Raw genomic sequence first — 17,447 nt, 5'->3', positions numbered from 1 at the left:
GGGGAGTGCTCTCCTAAACTAAGGCAGAAACTGGGATCTCCCCTGGGATGCCAACTGGGTGACAGCAAGAGGCCAAGAAAAGCGCCTGGGGTAGCTCTGGATAGGAGCAAACAACTGAGGCTGGGCGTCTGGGAGGCTGAAACTTTGTTTCCTGAAAGGCTCTCCAACAAGGAAAGACCTTCAGAGTGTGTTTTGAGTGGAGAAGTTCAGCTGCAGAGCATTTCTTTCATGTGGCCACTTGTGCAAAAGCAGGGTCAGAGTATTGAACGTGCGTAAATGATTTCTGGATGAAAATGAGGGAGGGAGGAAGACAAAGAGGGAAAAAATGAAGGGAGGGAGCAGGGAAGGCTCTGCTTGAAGAGTTTCTCCTCTGTAGGGGATTTCTTCTTAGATAAAGGCGGTAGCTTATGGTTTTACCTTTACTGAACAGAGACTGTTCTCAGAGAGCCAAGAAACAGCCCAGCCAGCTTGCTTGCTCAGAGAACTAAAAATACCTCTTCTTGTGCAGCTTCTTGGAGGCAAGGTTTGCCCAAGGTCCCTGATTCCTCCCCCAACCCCTCGCCCTATACACACACACACCACTCACACACACACACACCACACACACACCACACACACACACACACACCACACACACACACACGCGTGCGCGCACGTGCGCGTGCAAATGTTCTTGAACAACGGGTGCTGGGTGGTGGCCACAACTCGGGGTGGATGGAGATCCAGTCCCCAGGAGTGTCATCAGCTGGTGGATTTAGTGAAATGGAAACATTCCCAGAGGACGGTGAGTGTTCAGCCAGCTGGGAGGCAGGCAGTCCGGGCTTAGAACCCAGACCCACTGGGCACTTCGTGTAGTGGCATCAGAAGGGAAGGTGGAGCAGGGAGATTGGACCCAGCCTGCTCCCGGCCTGACCAGAGTGCAGTCATTGTTCTCTATGTGCTGACTTTTCGCTGTGCAGCTAATTCCTGGTTTCTGGGTTCCCTTCAGAGGAAAGAGGTAGGGAGCACCCCCCAAAGGAGAAGTGGGGTTCACATGGGGACTGAGAAGGTGTCAGGAAGGGCAGAGGCTCCGTGTCACTCCTCCCGTGCCCCCTGGTCCCCAGAATGTGTGTGGAGCTTCAGGGAGTCCCCGAGCTTCCGCAGGAGAAGTCACCCCCTGGGCTCAGGCAGGGGCGGGCTGCTGTGTGCGTCCACTTCAGCCACACCTCCGCTCGGGGCCCAGGTCACCCCTCTCAGCCCGAGCCCCTGGACAGTGCAGGCCTCCAGAAAGCAGCAGCATGGCCCAGGAACGTAGGAAGGGGAGCCTGACGTACAGGCAGCGGGAAGCCAGCCTTCCGTTGAGCCGCGCGCGTTAACAAATGCCCAGTGAGGTCAGCACACCTCGCAAAGGATGTGGACCCGGGACAGGGTCCAAAGCAAGGCAATAAAGATGATTAAAGGGATGGAAAGTATGTCCTGTGAGGAGAGGCTCCCGGCTGGGGCCAGGGGAGAGGAGGCTGTAGGGAAAGAACGTTCGTGCCAGTAAACTCTTGAAAGATTTATACCGAGGGCTGAGGAGCAGCCGCCCCACCTCTCCCGGGCTCTGAACTGGAGGAAATCAGCTGAAGTGAAAGGAGAGAGTGTTCCTCTGGACCACAGACGGGCTCAAGGAGCAAACATCCTGACCATCAGGGGCTCAGACTCTGCCATTCAGGGCGGCAGCCGCGCGCAGAGCCCATGCTGTGCGCCAGGCAGGGCCCCACCTGTATTCGCAATCTGGAATACGATGCAGGGCAACGCTTGGCCACCACGGCCTCCCCAGGCGCTGGGGACTTTCAGGAGAAGGGCAGGCAGCCAGACAGTTTCGGGACCTCACTGTCCGAAAGCAGGCAGCCAGCACCAGGGGCCTTCTGATCCCTTCTTGGTGGAGCGCGTGATTCTGACGTTTGAGGGACAGCTGCAGAATATCATCTGGTCAACCCTAACCTTCCTGCTGTTGATGGATAGTCAAGGCCTTGCTGCGCCCCAAACCTGTATACTTGACCTTGATGGTTAGCACTTTTGTAGGTTAACCCTCCTGGTCATGGGGAGGCCACGACCGAGAGAGGCTTGCGTTCCTTGGGTGGCAGAGCGGGAGGTGACCAGAATCAGGTTTGGTGGCCAAAGGCACAGCCAGCATCTGCCTGTGTCAGGCCTCTGATCTCTCCCCTTTCGCTGCAAGGGAGAGAAGGCGCTATTTTCCCCTTTTAACAGATGGCATAACTGAGGCCAGGGACACTAGCCAAGGTTGTTTAGCTAGGAAGCGGCCGAGCTGAACTCACCTGTGCTGGCTGCAGTTCTCAGCCCTTTGGACTCCACAGCCTCCAGTGGGGCTGTGATCTAGAAAAGGCCAAGAGCAGGGAGCTGGTGGAGGCGGAACTGGGGTGGGGTGGTGGCGGCTGCAGCATCATGTGAAGGGAGGTAGTTGGCTCCATCCCCTCTGCCTCTGACGCTCTGCGGGGCTCTGTGGGCTCCCATCTGACTGCAGAGTAGCTGGGCTTGTTGTCTGAGAGCTGCAATCACCTGGCAGCCAGGCAGATTGCGGATCCTGGGGGCTCTGTGTTTCACCCTGAAGCCTGAAACAGGAATTTCTAAACTGGGCCCTAGAGGCCTAACCCTGATGGAAGTCTAGATCGTATCCGAGTTCCCCATGGCTCCTTGAGGTCTCGAGCGGGCCCTGACTGCTTTTATCCTCCAGTTGTTCAAGTCTGAGGCACATGCCCTGGAATTAGATGTGGGACGTGAATGCCACCTCTTCTGCTCGCGACCTCCATGATTTTGGCAAATTACTTTATACCTTGAAAACTTTATCTCTTTCTTGCTTAAAATGGGTCCACTAACTGGGAAGCTTAACCAAGCTCATCCTGTAGGGTCTTAGCGCCAGCCCACTCTTCAGATCAGAGTAGGATCCGAGGTGCTCAGAAAACACCTTAAGGTGGAAGTGGACGACGGATGTCTGCCAAGCTGGGGGAGGGGCAGCGGAGCAAGAGGGGCTGTCCCAAATCCCCAGGGTGCCAGGTTTGCTTATGAGCCCAGGGAGGTTTCCTTGCATCCCCTCCAGGGGCGGGGCATCCGGGATCCGTTGTTTCTCTTCTCGGAATCAACTTTGAGAGCTCTGCCCCCACTGTTCAGGGGGGCAGGGAAGGAGGCCCCCAGGAGCAGCCATCTGCAGACTCTGCGCCCACGTTCTGTGCGTGGCTCCTAGGGCCTCGGTGTCTGAAACTGAGTTGTGGGCGTCTTTTCCTCATTTTGCAGAAGGAAAAGGTTAAGCTCGTGAACGGTTCAAAGGTTTTCTCCTTTAAAAATGTTCTCAAAACACGGGCAAGTGGTAACCGCTTGTTTATTTTGGGGACCGAGTTAAAGATGTTTGCCGATTTCAGACAGAATTATGCGTCTCACGATGCGAATGTGCTAAGTGGCTGTTTCGTGTGTCCCTGAAAGAGCAGCCTGCCTCCAGGTGCTATGCCCCGACCGGGGCCAGACACCCGCTGATGGAAGCGGGGCCGTGGGGGCTCATGTCCTGGGGAGCTCCCTGCCCTCAGGCTACAGGGTGGCAGGGCAGGGGGCAAACACTGGAGGGCTGAGTTCTGGCTGTGCCACTGACCTGCTGCTGGTGTTGACCTTGAGCGAGGTCTCACCTCCAGGGGGATTTCCTTCTCCCCCTCCCCCCACCCAACTCCCACCCCCACTCCTGAAGAAATGGGCATCTGAGACCAAGGATGAAGGTCATGGCCTGTGTTCCCAGGGAAGCAGGGTCCGGGATGAAGATGAGCTGGCGGGATGCTGACTCAGGAGTGCCCTTAGGGTCCCGGAAGGAAGGGGAGTGGATTGGGCAAGAGGGGGTGGTGAGCTGCAGTGCCGTCTGGGTGGGGAGTTCTGATTCTACAAGGAGTCCTGAAATTGGGGTGACACTCTGTAGAGTTGTCCCCAGATGAAGAAGACAAGGCAGGTCTTTGTATCCCTGTCTGCTCTAGTCATTGGCTGGGGACAGCCTTGACCTTGAACCGGCGGCTCTCCGCCCAAGTTTTTGTAGGGCCGACCACTGAGGATTGTCTATCAGGGCATGTCCAGCATCCCAGGGTGCCTGCATTGTTCTTGAACCTGGCCCTGGGCGCACATCACAGCCAGCACCACAGGGAAGCACCTTTGAACTCTCCAGCTGGGACTGATGGAGCAGCACTTCGGGCTCCAGTCCATGCTTGGGAGGAACCAGACAAGAGCCCGGCTGTAACCCCTGCTCTCAAGGGCCTGAGGCAGAGCTTGCACAGAGGGCCCCTGAAGCCACCAGCACGTGGCCCATGACTGTGTGGCATCTTCGTATTCCTCGAGGAGGTTTCAAGAAAAGGGCCAACGGGGGTAATTACAGGATGCTTCCTGGAGGAGGTGGGCATTGAACTAGCCTTCAGTCACAAGGAGGACTTGAAAGAGAGATGGGAGGCCGTTAAGGTGAGGGGACTGTGAAGGCCTTAGTGAAACAGGTGTAGGAGCAGGGATTCCCACCACCCCAGAAGCCACCCTCACAAAGCTCCCTAGAAACAGAGCCAGGCGGGGTGGAGCCCATAGCATCCTCTACCCATGATTGAGAAGGAAAAGAGCTCCTGGCTTCGGACAGGGCCCAGCCCAGACTGTCAGAAGCCTCAGTCCCCCCAGGCACCAGAGCTGGCCTCATAGCAGTGAGAGCAGGGCAGCTAATGGAGGCATTAGCGGTCCCTAGCGCGATGCCCGTGTGGCCAGGGAGACAGGAGAGCCTTTCTCCAAATTAATTTGTTTCATTAAGTGAGGTCTCAGAACGGTTCATTTACTCCACGTGCAAAGCGGATTTGAAAAGAAGGAAAGAACGGCATGGTCATCCCAAGCTGGTATCAGATGCTCTGCTGGACGGGAAGCGGGAGGGAAGCTGTTCCCTGTGAGACTCCACCTCTCCCGGGTCCCCAGATGGTGCAGCAGGGTGAGCAGAGCCCCTAGCCCCTCGTGATGCCTCTGTTCTGTGACTGACCGTGACTGCGGCATGGGGTCCTCCAACAATCAATTTCAGTCTCATCCGTCACCTTCTTACTCTGCCACCACGTGCCCAGACCCTCCCTGGGGGCCAGGCTCTTTCCCCCAGGGATGGCATTCGTGTCAGCCATCAGATGTGATTTTGCAAGCTCTCTGTGACATCATCTAGGTCACTGATAAAAATGAACAGGACATCTGGAATTGACGGTGATGGGTATGCAACTTGGGGAAGATACTAAAAATCCTGGATTATGTATTCCAAAGGGAGGATTCTGTGGTATGTGAATCATATCTCAACTTTTTAAAAGTTTTTTAATGGGTAAGGGAGGTCCCGGGATGGAGCGATGGGGCAAGCCTCTGTAAAGCCTCCCTGAATCTTGGTGTTTGTAGTGTATCAGAGTAGTGTGTGTGTGTTAGTCACTCAGTCGTGTCTGACTCTGCAACCCCATGGACTATAGCTCTCCAGGCTCCTCTGTCCATGAAATTCTCCAGGCAAGAATACAGAAGTGGGTTGCCATTCCCTTCTCCAGGGGATCTTCCTGACCCAGGGTTTGAACATGGGTCTTCTGCATTTCAGGCAGATTCCTTACCATCTGAGCCACCAGGGAAATCAGACTGTCAGAGTAGTAGCCCTTTCAAAAAAGGACGTAGATTTGGCTTGTCCCTGACTTGTTCTATGGGACTCTGTGCTAGCTATTAATGCTTACACCTTTTCTTCTGGATCATCTGTTTGGGAATCTCTTTGGGAGAGATGGTATCTATGTTTTTCTGATTTTTAAAACTGGAACTCTGTATGTCTAGCTGCAGACCCTAGTGCTTTGTTCCTGACATGTAGTCAGGGGCTTTTTATGACCTCACATGGAGAGCTCCCTTTTTCTGGACCATATAGCTCCCTCCCTTGGGCAAGAGGATGAACATTCAGGGAACCTGTCTCTCTCTCCCACGATTTCCTCCGAGGCCCTCAGCATCTTACTGAGGATGCTCTAGCTGGATCTGCCTTCCCTGATCCAGCACGTGTTCTCTGACAGAAGGCAAACCTTTCTCTTAGCAACCCCCTTAATCTTACATCATCCTCCCCATCAGCAGCCTCACGCTTGCCTCCTCCTTTCACTCTAAATGCAAAAGTCTAATTTTAGAAATGTCATTAGCGTTTGTTAAGCCCACTGCTTGACACACTCTGACGGCTCTTCCCCACCCTGTGATGCCCTCACTGGTTATGGGAGATTCCTTGTTCCCTTCTGGAACCCACGCCACCCTCCTCCTCTTCACACTTGGGCTCCCAGCGGGGACTCTGAGGGATGCCAGCACTGCCTTTAAAACCCTAAGTCGCAGTTGTTTTCTGGTACTTACCTTTCACTTTAGCCCCTCACCTCTCCTGCAGTTGTGGACTCCTTCATCTATGAAGATGACTGAGCCCCAGCTCTTGCCCATCAGGAACTGTTCAGAAATCCATTCAGTTCAGAGTCCTGGATCCATCCATCTGCTCATTCACAGGGCTCATTAAGGTAACCCAGATGGTAATGCGACTGCCTACCATGCGCAAGACCCGGGTTCAGTCCCTGGGTCAGGAAGATCTCCTGGAGAAGAAAATGGCAACCCACTCCAGTATTCTTGCCTGGAGAATCCCATGGACAGAGGAGCCTGGTGGGCTATAGTCCACGGGGTTGCAAAGAGTCGGACACGACTGAGCAGCTTCACTTCACTCACTTGGGAGGTTCAGTTGGTCCTCATTACTTGCGGATTCTATATTTGCTGATTTGCCTCCTTGTTAAAAGTTCCTTGTTTGTGATTGACTCAATACAGTGCTTTCACAGTCATTCATGGACACGCCCAGAGCCCAGAGCGGTAAAACACTCAAGTCACCCGACCTGCGTGTTCCCAGCTGAGGCTAAACCCGGAGACCTCTGCCTTCTTGCTCCAGCCCTCCCATTGTAAACAAGTGTCTTTCCGAGACCCACTGAGGGCTCTGTCTTCCGCATTGATGTGCTTTGGTTGGCGGATTTGCTGTTTAAAATGGTGCCCGAGCGTAGCGCCGCGGTGCTGTCTCATGTCTCAGAGCCGGGAGGCCGTTGTGCACCTTTTGAAGAAAGTACGTTTGTCGGATGAGCTTCCTTCTGGCCACAGCTATAGTGCCGTTGGCGGTGTGCTCAATATTAGTGAATCGACAATATATAGTAAATAAGGTGTCTTTAAACCAAAACACACACAACACGGGGCTATGTATTGATCAGTTGGAAAAAAAAACATTGTGACCGGAGGCTCGCAGGAACCTAACCTTGTCTTTCTCCTGGGAGCAGTGGCTCAGTAGCCGCTAGTTTGGTGTGCGCACTTTAGTTATCCAGTTGTACAGAGCGTTAACTACCACGAGTGATGAAAATGAACTGTGCTAGCCCTTTAAAACAGTGGGAGAGGGACTTCCCTGATGGTCTAGTGGTTACCACTTCACCTTTCAAGGCAGGGGGTGTGGGTTCAATGCCCGGTTGGTGAGCTAGGATGCCCCCTGCCTTGTGGCCAGGAAATCAAAAACAGGAGCAATGCTGTCACAGATTCAATGGACTGTTAAAATGGTCCACATCAAAAAAAAAAAAAAAAAAGCGTGGAGAGATGCTAAAGATAAAGGACTGTGTTGTGAGTGATGGGGTTTTAGGCTGAGTAGTTTATCCCGTCTGTGGGGCGGTAGCAGAGATGGGGGGAGTACAGGGAGTGGGAACCACGGCTGTCACCCGGCTTGATTCTCGCTGAGCTGCCACTGCTTCATTTGCCCATCCTGGGCTGACACTGTCCCCCAAGCCCTCCAGACGGCTGAGCCCTGAAGTGACCATCATTGTCATCCTGTCATCGGGAGCCCAGGGGACAGCGAGACGGATTACACTCCCATTGCCCACAGTTTGTCTTTATATCGCAGCAAGGAAATTGCCCTCATTAAGTCCCTGCTAAAGATAGATAAGAAAATGGGACAGGCAAACCCCCACCTGGCAGGCAGCCCTGTCAGATTCTAAGCAAAATGAGTCAGATAGGAATTATTTTTAGGCTCCTTCTCCTCCTCCCCCACGCCCACCCCCAAGCTCTCTTAGAAAGAAGAGCAGCTCATTTCATGAAGCCAGATGTCCAGGTCTGTGTTTGATTGACACGGGGGCCTGATTTACACCAAGAGAAGACTCAGGCCTTTATATAGACCACGACGGCCAGATGATCCTCCTCTGCACGATGGCGGTCTCTCTCAGGCTGCCAAGAGGGCCCCGAGGGCTGGCTCACAACTCGCCCTTTCCTGTCCCTCTTTCCTGGCACGTGCTCTGCTCAGAACCTGCCCTCAGCATCACACTTTGTAGGAGAATACGCCAGTCCCTGAGGTCCTTCTCTCCGGGAAGGACCAGCGAGTCCCTGGGCCCAGGACCCAGGTCCGTGTGTGGCCATGTCGTGCATTTTGGCAGAGCTCCCGGTACCAGGCCTACTCCCTCCGGTCTGGGCCCACTGCTGGGGAGCTGAGCGCTGCTCTTTCTTGTTCATGCTGTGCTCCTTCTTCCAGCTATTAGGATTCATCCAGAGCCCTTAAACCCTCGAGGACAAAAAAGGGAGACCTGGGGGCGAGGAGGCTGATGAAGAGGAGGCAAGGGCACGTGCCTAGAGACTTAGAGAGCAGAAGGGATACTGACAAGGACAGTGGCCATCTAGAGATAAATGCCTGGGACAGAGTGTAGAACGGACACCAGGAACCAGCCACCTGAGTGGGTTTAATTACAGCTCCTTAGAGGTCTCTGTCTCCCTTTTTTTGAAATGCTGGACATTTGGGGTTGGCTCACAAATGTTAACCCCAACCCTCTCTCCCTTGCTAGCATAGAGGGACACAGGCAACTCCTTCCACCCCAAGTGCCCGGGCGTCTGGCGCCAAGTCTGCAGAGCCTTCACCCAGGGCAGCCGGCGTGGTGGGTATGAGGCTCACTTGGCTTCTAGACCTGTTCATCCCTCTCCAGCCAGGGGATCTGAGGCAATAAGGACCCTCGCCAAGCTCGTTCTTCTTCTTGCCCCCAAAGACACTCACTGTCGCCTGCAAGAATGCCGGTAGATGAGGTGTGATGAGGGGTACACGAGAGACCCCAGCCCCATGCCAGCTCCAAGTACCGAGGCATGAGTCCCCTCCTTCCTGACATTTGCTTCTGGGACCCCTCCATCCTGGACCATGTGAAGGGAAGGAAGGACGATCAGGCCAGCAGTTGTGGAGTCTAGGTTTTCATCTTTGTGTGGCCCAAGGCACTTCTCTTAAACACTTTTGGAGCTAAAACTTTCAAATGTATTGGGGAGAGTCCAGGTTAAAGATGACAAAGAACACTTCCCAGGAATATTCCATTCCTTCGCTGTGGGCTGGAAAGACAGAGATACTCTAGAGGCCAGTTGGGGCTTTCAATACAAATAACTCGCTCCCCTTTTATCTTTAACCCAGCACATTCACCCTCTCCAGAAAATTCCAGAAATCTGGGCCATGTCTGCTGCTCCTGTGTACATTTGGGGGACCAAATTTGGTCTAGGTCTGTATGCTGGGCACCCAGCTGTGCCTGGTTGAGCCTCCATAGTCCCAGCATTCCAGCTACCCGAGATGAAACGCTTCCTGGGACCATCTTACCCCTAGAGTGGGGTCTGCAGCCCCTTAATTCAGGCAAGCCTGGCTCACCCTGAGCCCTGCCCGTAAGTTGCTCAGCGATTTAACAGGCACGGTGTTCAGGACGTGCTGAATCCTTTGCAAATATCTGCTGTATAATCTTCCCAACAACCCTAGGAAGGAGATAACTGGTTTTATTTCCATTTTATAGATGAGGAAAGTAACTTGCACAGAAAAGGGGAGTAACTCTCCCAAAGAGAGAGCGGGGAAGTTGCTGAGCCTGGCTGCAAACTCAAGCAGCCTGGCTCAGAGGCCGGACCCCTAACCAGTTATCTGCTGGAAAATTCTCTCCCCTGGATCCCTCACCACCTCCAACATCCACCCCCTGACTAAGCCCCTGATTAACTGTGTCGGGGCAGTAAAGGCAGCTTGGCAGCCACTGTCTTCAAAAGGCCTGAGGAATGGGGGTCTCAAACATCATTCAAAGAAATGAACAAATGGTGAGATTTCAGCCAAGACCCACCAGGCGAGGTTGCCCGCCCTCTGCCCTCTGCCCTCTGTGCCCTGCCCCAGGTTAGTCATGCCTGTAGCTCCCTCCCCTGGTCCAGATGATTCATACGTGGACCGATTTAGGAAGTTCCTGTAATAGCCCAGAGATGTCCCAGGTTGCGGGGGCCCCACCTGCTGAGAGGCTGGAGGAAGGGTGCTGTGAGTTCCAGAACAGTGAGCAGTTCTCAGGGGAGGGCAGTCTGGGATGGGGGGAGAGCTTTCTATTTCCACAAGCCCCCTGCCCCAGTCCCAGGAAGACAGGCCAGGCCAAGAGAGTGCCCTTCACTCCCCAAGGCTCCCAGCAGGGACGGGAGCACAGGTTTTAAAAATACCAAGGAGCCTTCCTGCCTGGGTCAGCATTTGCCCTGAGCTCCAAGAGTTATTTCTGAGTCTTCCCAGTAATTTAATTTTAGCCATTTATTCCAATGCGTGTGTTTTTGGGGGAAGCCAAGGTGGCCTCTATTATGGTTTGGAGTATTTTTGGGAGGTCCTGGTTTCCAGAAGTGATGCAGGGGTTCAATTAGGCAAGACATCAGCGAACGGAATTAAAATAACTCCAGCAGACAGCCCCGCGGGTCCCCGGAGGAGATGCTGTGCTGAGCTCCCCCGGCGGGGGGGAGATTAAGACCAAGGTGTCCCTGGCATGCCCAGTCGTCATCACTGAGGTGGCAGCTTGCGTCATTGTCGCCAGCTCTCCCAGCACCTGCAGGCATCTTGGTGCCCTTCAGAATGCAGAACCGATGGAGCTGCCAGTTCTTTCTAACTTGGCCTGGACACGCAGCCCAGGCCCCAGGAGCAGACAAGCTCACATCCATGGGAGTTCTGTAGCTCCAGCTTGGAGGTGGACAGGTGGACTCACCAGTGCCTTATGGGGAGCTGAAAACTTTCAGTCACGAGCACACTAACATTGCAGGGTTTGCGGAGGAGTTATTCTAGAGGAATTCTTGAACCGCAGCCAAGCAGACCTTCCGTTCCCCACCCCCACCCCAGCACCAGCCATACCTGACCACCCCCCATCCCTAACTCCCCCTTCCCCCCAAGACAGGCCTGACCCGCCTCCCACCACCCCTTTCTTGCCTCCTCCTAAAGAGCCGTCTCCACTCACTGCATTTTCTGACCTCAGTCTGCTCTCTGTTCCCCGAAGCTTCACCAGTCTGCCCCCAGCGGCTCCCTCCACCTGGGCCCTTCCTCACCCCCCTTGCTGGCCCCTTTGCACGTGGCACCCACTTGTCACTATTCAAGCTCTTTTTCATCCTGCCTTGATCCTCTTCCCTGACCTTCCCCACGAGTAGCTGGCATGCGTCAGGCCCCACCCGTCATGGACTGAAAGAGCTCTCCCTGCCACACCCGAGGTCCCTCGCCCACCTGGTGTGCAGGTGCAGCAGCTGAGGGATTCAGGGATGGAGTGGGCGTGGGGAGGAGTGTGCAGGACGCTCGCTGGTGGCGGGAGGCCAAGCCCGTCTCCCGAGTCACCTCTCCCAGTGGCCACCCGAGCCAGCTTTAGCCATCGCTCACCCCTCCCTCGGGCACATTCTGCCCTCCAGTTGTCTTCAGACGCCTCTTTTCAGCTTAAGGAGAGGATTCTGTGGACAAAGGATCCCGTTTTAGGCTTTCTGTTTGTTGAAGTTGACACTGAACTTGGGAAAGACATGTGTCGACCCAAGGATGAGAAATGTTTTTAGGAAGAAGGGGAAAAAAAACTCTATGGGGCTGTGTGCATGTTTGGCCCGGCGTCCTGAGCGGCCGCAGCAGACTGGCTCCTTGCGTCAGAGAGCAGATGGTCACCCTGAGCAGGCAACCTGGTGCCTCTGAACCGTGGGCCGCAGCCGTGGCTCAGACAGGCTGGGCAGGGAGCGGGGTGGCACAGGGCAGAGGGCAGGCTTCTGACTTCGCCCTGATGATCCAGAAGGTTGGCACACATTCGGTCAGGAGTATGGGGTGAGGGAGGTAATCATTAGGACCTCTCTAAGTGGGACCCAGTGGGGCCAGCTCCCTCCGGAGGAGCCATCCAATTCACCGTCCACGTTCTGTCTCAGGCACCCTTTCCTGGCCGAAGTTCTAGGTCCGTATTTTTATGTGGTGCTTAAAACTCTGCACACAGTTGGGGAAAACCCTCTCTCTCCTCGCCCACCTCCTACTACTTTCCAGCTGTTCCTTATGTACCCGCGTGTACCACTCTTGCATTTCATCTTATGAACTGGAGTGTCAGGAATCAGTCCTTAACCCAGGGCCGATCACTTTGCATTTTCACGCGAGCCTTCAATGATGACCCAGAGTTGAGAGTCACCTCGTGCTGAGAGCTTGAGACACACTGAAAACCCGGTAGAGGCTGAAGGAAGGGAGGGAGGATACATGTGTGCGTGCTTGTGTGCTAGTTCGCTTCTGCCTTGTCTGACTCTTTGCGACTCTGTGGACTAGAGCCCACCAGGCTCCTCTGCCTGTGGGATTCTCCAGGCAAGAATACTGGAGCAGGTTGCCATTCCTTTCTTCAGGAGATCTTTCCAACCCAGGGATCAAACCTGGGTCTCCTACGTTAGTAGATAGACTCTACTATCTAAGCCACCAGGGAAGCCCACCGGCAGGGTGCATGGGTTGTTATTTTTTGAGGGCGGAAATTTTAGCTCCTAGAAGCCTGAAACTATGCTACTTGAAGCAAATGTCCTTTTTGCCTCAATGTTCATTTTCTGGAAGTCACATAATATGAGCCACCGTAGAACCCAGGTTCCAGACAAGTGTGTAGGTGGCCCCTTGGGTGTGCTGACTTGTCTAGACTTGGTTCGGGCCTCGTTGCTAGACGTGGAGCCTCCAGGGCATGACTTGACCTGAGGCTTGTGTCTCATCTAAAAAACAGTATCATGCTCTGAACGCCAGTAAAATATCAAGGACTTCTCAGACGTGAGGGCTTACTGCCTGTATGTGGAGCACACACATCTGTGTTTATAGCTGTGTATGTGTGACTGCTTTAGGGACCTCTGCCAGTTATCCTTTCCAGTGATTGTTTGCTGGAAATGGAGCTTGGCCTGCCTGTTTGTATTGGTTATCCATTGCTGCATAACAAATTATTCCAAAACTTAGAACTTCGAACAGCAAATATTTATTATCTCACACAGTTTCCAAGGGTCAGAACCCAGGCCATTTAACTGGGTGCTCCTGGCGCAGGATCTCTCTTGAGACTGCGGTCAAGCTGTTGGCAGGGACTGTGATCATCTGAAGACTTGGTTCAGATGGGACTGGAAGATCCACTTCCAAGCTCACTGACGCGGCTGTTGGCAGGCCTTAGTTCCTCACTGGCTGTTGGCCGGAGGCTTCATTTCCTTGCAATGTGGGCCTCTCTGTGGGGTGCTCATGACAGAATGAGCAGGGGGGGGCGGGGGGGAGGGTTGGAGAGAGAGGCTGTCCTGTCTTTTGTAACCTAATCTCAGCAGAGACATACCATCCCTTCTGCTGCTCTGCTGGTCCCATAGACTAACCCTTGTACGGTGTCAGAACGGACTGCAGAGGGTGTGAATGCCCCTGGGTGGGGACCACTGGGGGCTGTCTTTACCTGATTCTAGTTTTCCTGTGGCATTGTTTTCTTTTTATTTTTCCTCCTGTTTTAAATGATCTAGTAAAATGCACCAATAGCTTTGAATGAGTTGACGTTTTTTGTTTTCTCTTTTCTGATTCAACCTCAAGTCTTTCCAAGTAATGCCTTCCTTGTCCTGTCCTCCCCTCTGCACGCCCCTGCCCATGGCTCCTCTCTCCACTGGAGCATGTGTTGGAAAGTTTCCTCCCTGGGGAAAGTTGCTGTTGTTGGCCACGCCATGCAGCACGTAGGATCTTAGTTTCCGGGCCGGGATTCGAACCCCTGCATTGGAAGCGTGGAGCCTTAACCACTGGACTGCCAGGAAAGTCCCTGAGGAAGCTTTTAAACCAGAGGATGACTTTATCTCAGCTTTGGGACCTACCTATTGTGCAGGGGTACAGCAGGTAGTTCCAGGAAAAGGGAACTTTCCAAGATACACTCACACACACACCTCCTCTCTTTCTCACTCTCACACATACACTTATTTTCCCCTAAACTCTTTAATCTCAACGATTATAAAAGATTGGGCTTTAATTAGAAGCATATTGAAATACTAGAGTCTGTCCGTTTCCAAAGGTCAGGAACCCAGGGGCGGTTTAACTGGGTGCTTCTGGCTCAGATCTCTCTTGAGATTGCTCTCAGGCTGTTGGCAGGGATTCACTCTGACAGGGAAGTCTTCCTTGGGTAGGAAAGAGAATACAAATATTAACAATGCAAATAAAGGTATCTTACACAGCCTTTCTCATAGCATCTCTGCAGCAGGCTTGGGGGCCAGATAAGACAAATGCCCCCCAGTATAAGAGCAATGTAGGTGAGACTCAAGAAAGGCCATGTGATTTGCTCAACACTTCGCAAAACTGATGCTGGTTCCAGACATCAGAATGTCCAGACTCTTTGCCTTGGGGTTTGGGGACGTTGGTAAGTAGGGGGACACGTGCTTCCTTTACACCCACTCCAGGATAAATGGTGATCTGGAGAGAGAAAACCATTTAGGCTTCGAGGGCGATGTGGTCTCACCCTGATTCCACATTGCAGGACAGCAGCAGCCACTGAATGAGAGGGACTGTGGTTCAATAAAACTTCATCCACAAAAACAGGTGGGGGCTGGACTCAGCCCATAGGCCCCAGTTTTCACATCCCTCATCTAGATGATCACGGAACACCAAGGAGAAGGGAATGGCTGCTTGCACCTTACCCCGAGGAGACGGAGGTGGAGCCGGGTGACGTCACCTCCCTGCCTGTGCTCTCCTGGGATGCTTCGGGCAGATCCAGGCTGAACAACCGACCGCAATCTGCATCCCCTGTCCCTCCATCCTGGCTGGGATGGCATGCCTACCCAGGGTCACCCCGGGACGGAGGTAACAGGAAAACCAGAGGAGAGGCCCTGGTCGGGGGCGGTGGGGGGGGGGCACCAAGCTGTCCTTCCCCACCTGTCCCCAACGTGCTCTGGTTCTTGAAGACAGTACTGCACTTCTCAGGGAAGCAGGTCTTAGGGCTGGTGGGCTGCTGGCTTGAACTTGAGTTCCAGTGCTTGAGCTTGAGTTCCAGTGCTTGAGCTCTGGTCAGCTAAGCCTCAGAGGCCATGTTGAACAAAAGTCCCTGGGGATGTATTTTGATGTAGAGGCTGCAGAAGGCCCTGGTGAAGGCTGCTGTGGGAGACCTCAGAGTTCGAGGTACCTGCAAGTAGGCACTCTAAGGAGCAGAACTTGGAAGGCTGTAGGAAGAATGGTGTCCTCTGCCTCCCTGAAGCTACCAAGGCAGGACTGGAGAAGGCGGAAGGTGGAAGGGAAAACGGGCCAGCAGGGCAGGGCAGAGACAGGACAGGCCTTGCCTTGGAGACAGAGCTGGTGAGCCCAGATCCTGAGCTGCATGGGGCTCTGCCCGCCACGGGGCAGCCACCCCCTGGAGCTGACACCACAGCCCGGAGCACCTTGAGCCTCAGAGGGTCTCTTGTTCTTGGTGAGAGGTCTTTGAGCAGCCTCTCTGGAAACAAGGCTTCCTGTTTAGCCTTTCATGATCCTCAGATCACAGCCTCTCCTGCAGCCAATGTGGCCCAGCCAGCAGAGCATACACCAGTCTGGAGTGTAGACAAAAGGGGGTGCTGACTAATGCGAGCGGCGGTCTGGGGGCTTTATTCGCCTTGTGTCTGCAGTAGAGGCATGGTGTGTTCTCTGGAAATATTGGATCTACTTGTTAATCATATTAATAATCATAATATGAAATGTATGGGATTTTGAGAGGCCCTAGGACTTTGTTGTCTGAACTTACATGAGTACCTGCTTCCTTTGGGCTTCACTGGTAGCTCAGCTGATAAAGAATCCACCTGCAATGCAGGAGACCCTGCTTTCATTCCTGGGTCGGGCAGATCCCCTGGAGAAGGGAAAGGCTACCCACTCCAGTATTCTGGCCTGGAGAATTCCACGGACAAAGGAGCCTGGCAGGCTATAATCCATGGGGTCGCACAGAGTTGGACACAACTGAGCGACTTTCACTTTTCACTTTTCCATTGGATTAAAAATTTTTTGTTCCCTGTGATCCCTTCCAAATCGTAGCTACCCTGGGAGAGGAACTATCTTGATTCTCCTGCACACTGTCCTGGGACTGACTCGTCAGGTGTGTGGGTTACAGACAGGGGAGGAAGGCAGAGAGGATGGCATGGGGTGGGGGAGGTGGGAGTGGACTCGAAGGCCCCGCCGGTCACCTGACGATTGTGCCTCAGCCCTGCCTGCCTCTCTGGGGGAGTCGTGGGCTCCTATTTCCATTAAATCTTTAAAAACGACCCCCTGAGCCTGAGGGGTTGAAGCAGGACTAGCTGGGCTCTTTGCCACCCCTGCTCTCCTGGGGAACCCCCCTCCCCTGCTGAGCACTGGATCAGGGGAGGGGCTCTCTGGGGACTGACTGCCACGCCCACGTCCCAGGGAGCATCCTGCAGTTGGGAGGAGCACCGAGGACACAGAGGGCCTGGCGGGGACTCTGGTCCCCATCAGCCCTGCTGCCAGGGCGAGGGTGTACCAGCTCCCATGGAGTGCTTCTGGGGGAATGTTTCGACCCAGAATGTCGCGGGGGTCTGCTCTGAGCTGTCCCACCATAGAGCAGCGGGAGTGTTGAGAGGGAAGAAAGTTCCCTGTCCGCCCAAGGTTTTTCACCCTGAAAGAGCATCACTGTGAAAGAAGACAGCTTGCCCCTATCTCCTTTGGGCCATGCCTGAGGGGACCCCTCTGCACCAGCCCTGCTTGGCTTCCATCAGGCTTTCTAGCCCACCTTGGAGTGCTCACCCTAACCCCCTCTTCCTACCACCTGTCTCCCGAAAATCCCACCAAACCCATCTTTCTCCACGTCTCTCAGGACTGGGTCTCAGAGGGAAGGTGTTCCATGGTAAAGACCCACCTTTCCATCTTAAGAGTCCTCTGGGCGTCTTAATTCTGATGAATGTGGTAGCAGTTTGGGGTCCAGTGAAGGGGGTGTTTGGAAACAGAGCTGGCCATCTCCTGAGGCCGGGTTAATGCTTGACAAGGCCATGAGGGATGCTGGATTCTTCAGACTCCGCTGAGCCCTTCTGTGAGCTGTGGCTTAGACCCAAAATGGGAACACCCCCCCCCCCGTAGAGGGAGGGCCCAGGCTGAAGCCTCACCCCCTCCCTTGGTGGGAAGGAAAGGGGGGACCTTCTATGCTGCACCTTCCAGCAGTGCCTGCCCACCAAAAATAGGTCAGGGCCGCCCCCTC

General features: G+C 54.1%; 1 protein-coding gene across 2 annotated transcripts in view; it reads left to right on the top strand.

The window, feature by feature from the left end:
- CTIF (cap binding complex dependent translation initiation factor) overlaps nucleotides 1–17,447 on the top strand; it is a 324,153-nt gene that overhangs the window by 175,465 nt on the left and 131,241 nt on the right. The window lies entirely within an intron of this gene.

This window comes from Oryx dammah, unplaced genomic scaffold (assembly GCF_014754425.2).
Source record: "Oryx dammah isolate SB20612 unplaced genomic scaffold, SCBI_Odam_1.1 HiC_scaffold_22, whole genome shotgun sequence".
In the NCBI taxonomy this organism is placed as follows: Eukaryota; Metazoa; Chordata; class Mammalia; order Artiodactyla; family Bovidae; genus Oryx; species Oryx dammah.
Note: the sequence above shows the minus strand (reverse complement) of the source record. Positions and strands in the feature narration are given on the sequence as shown.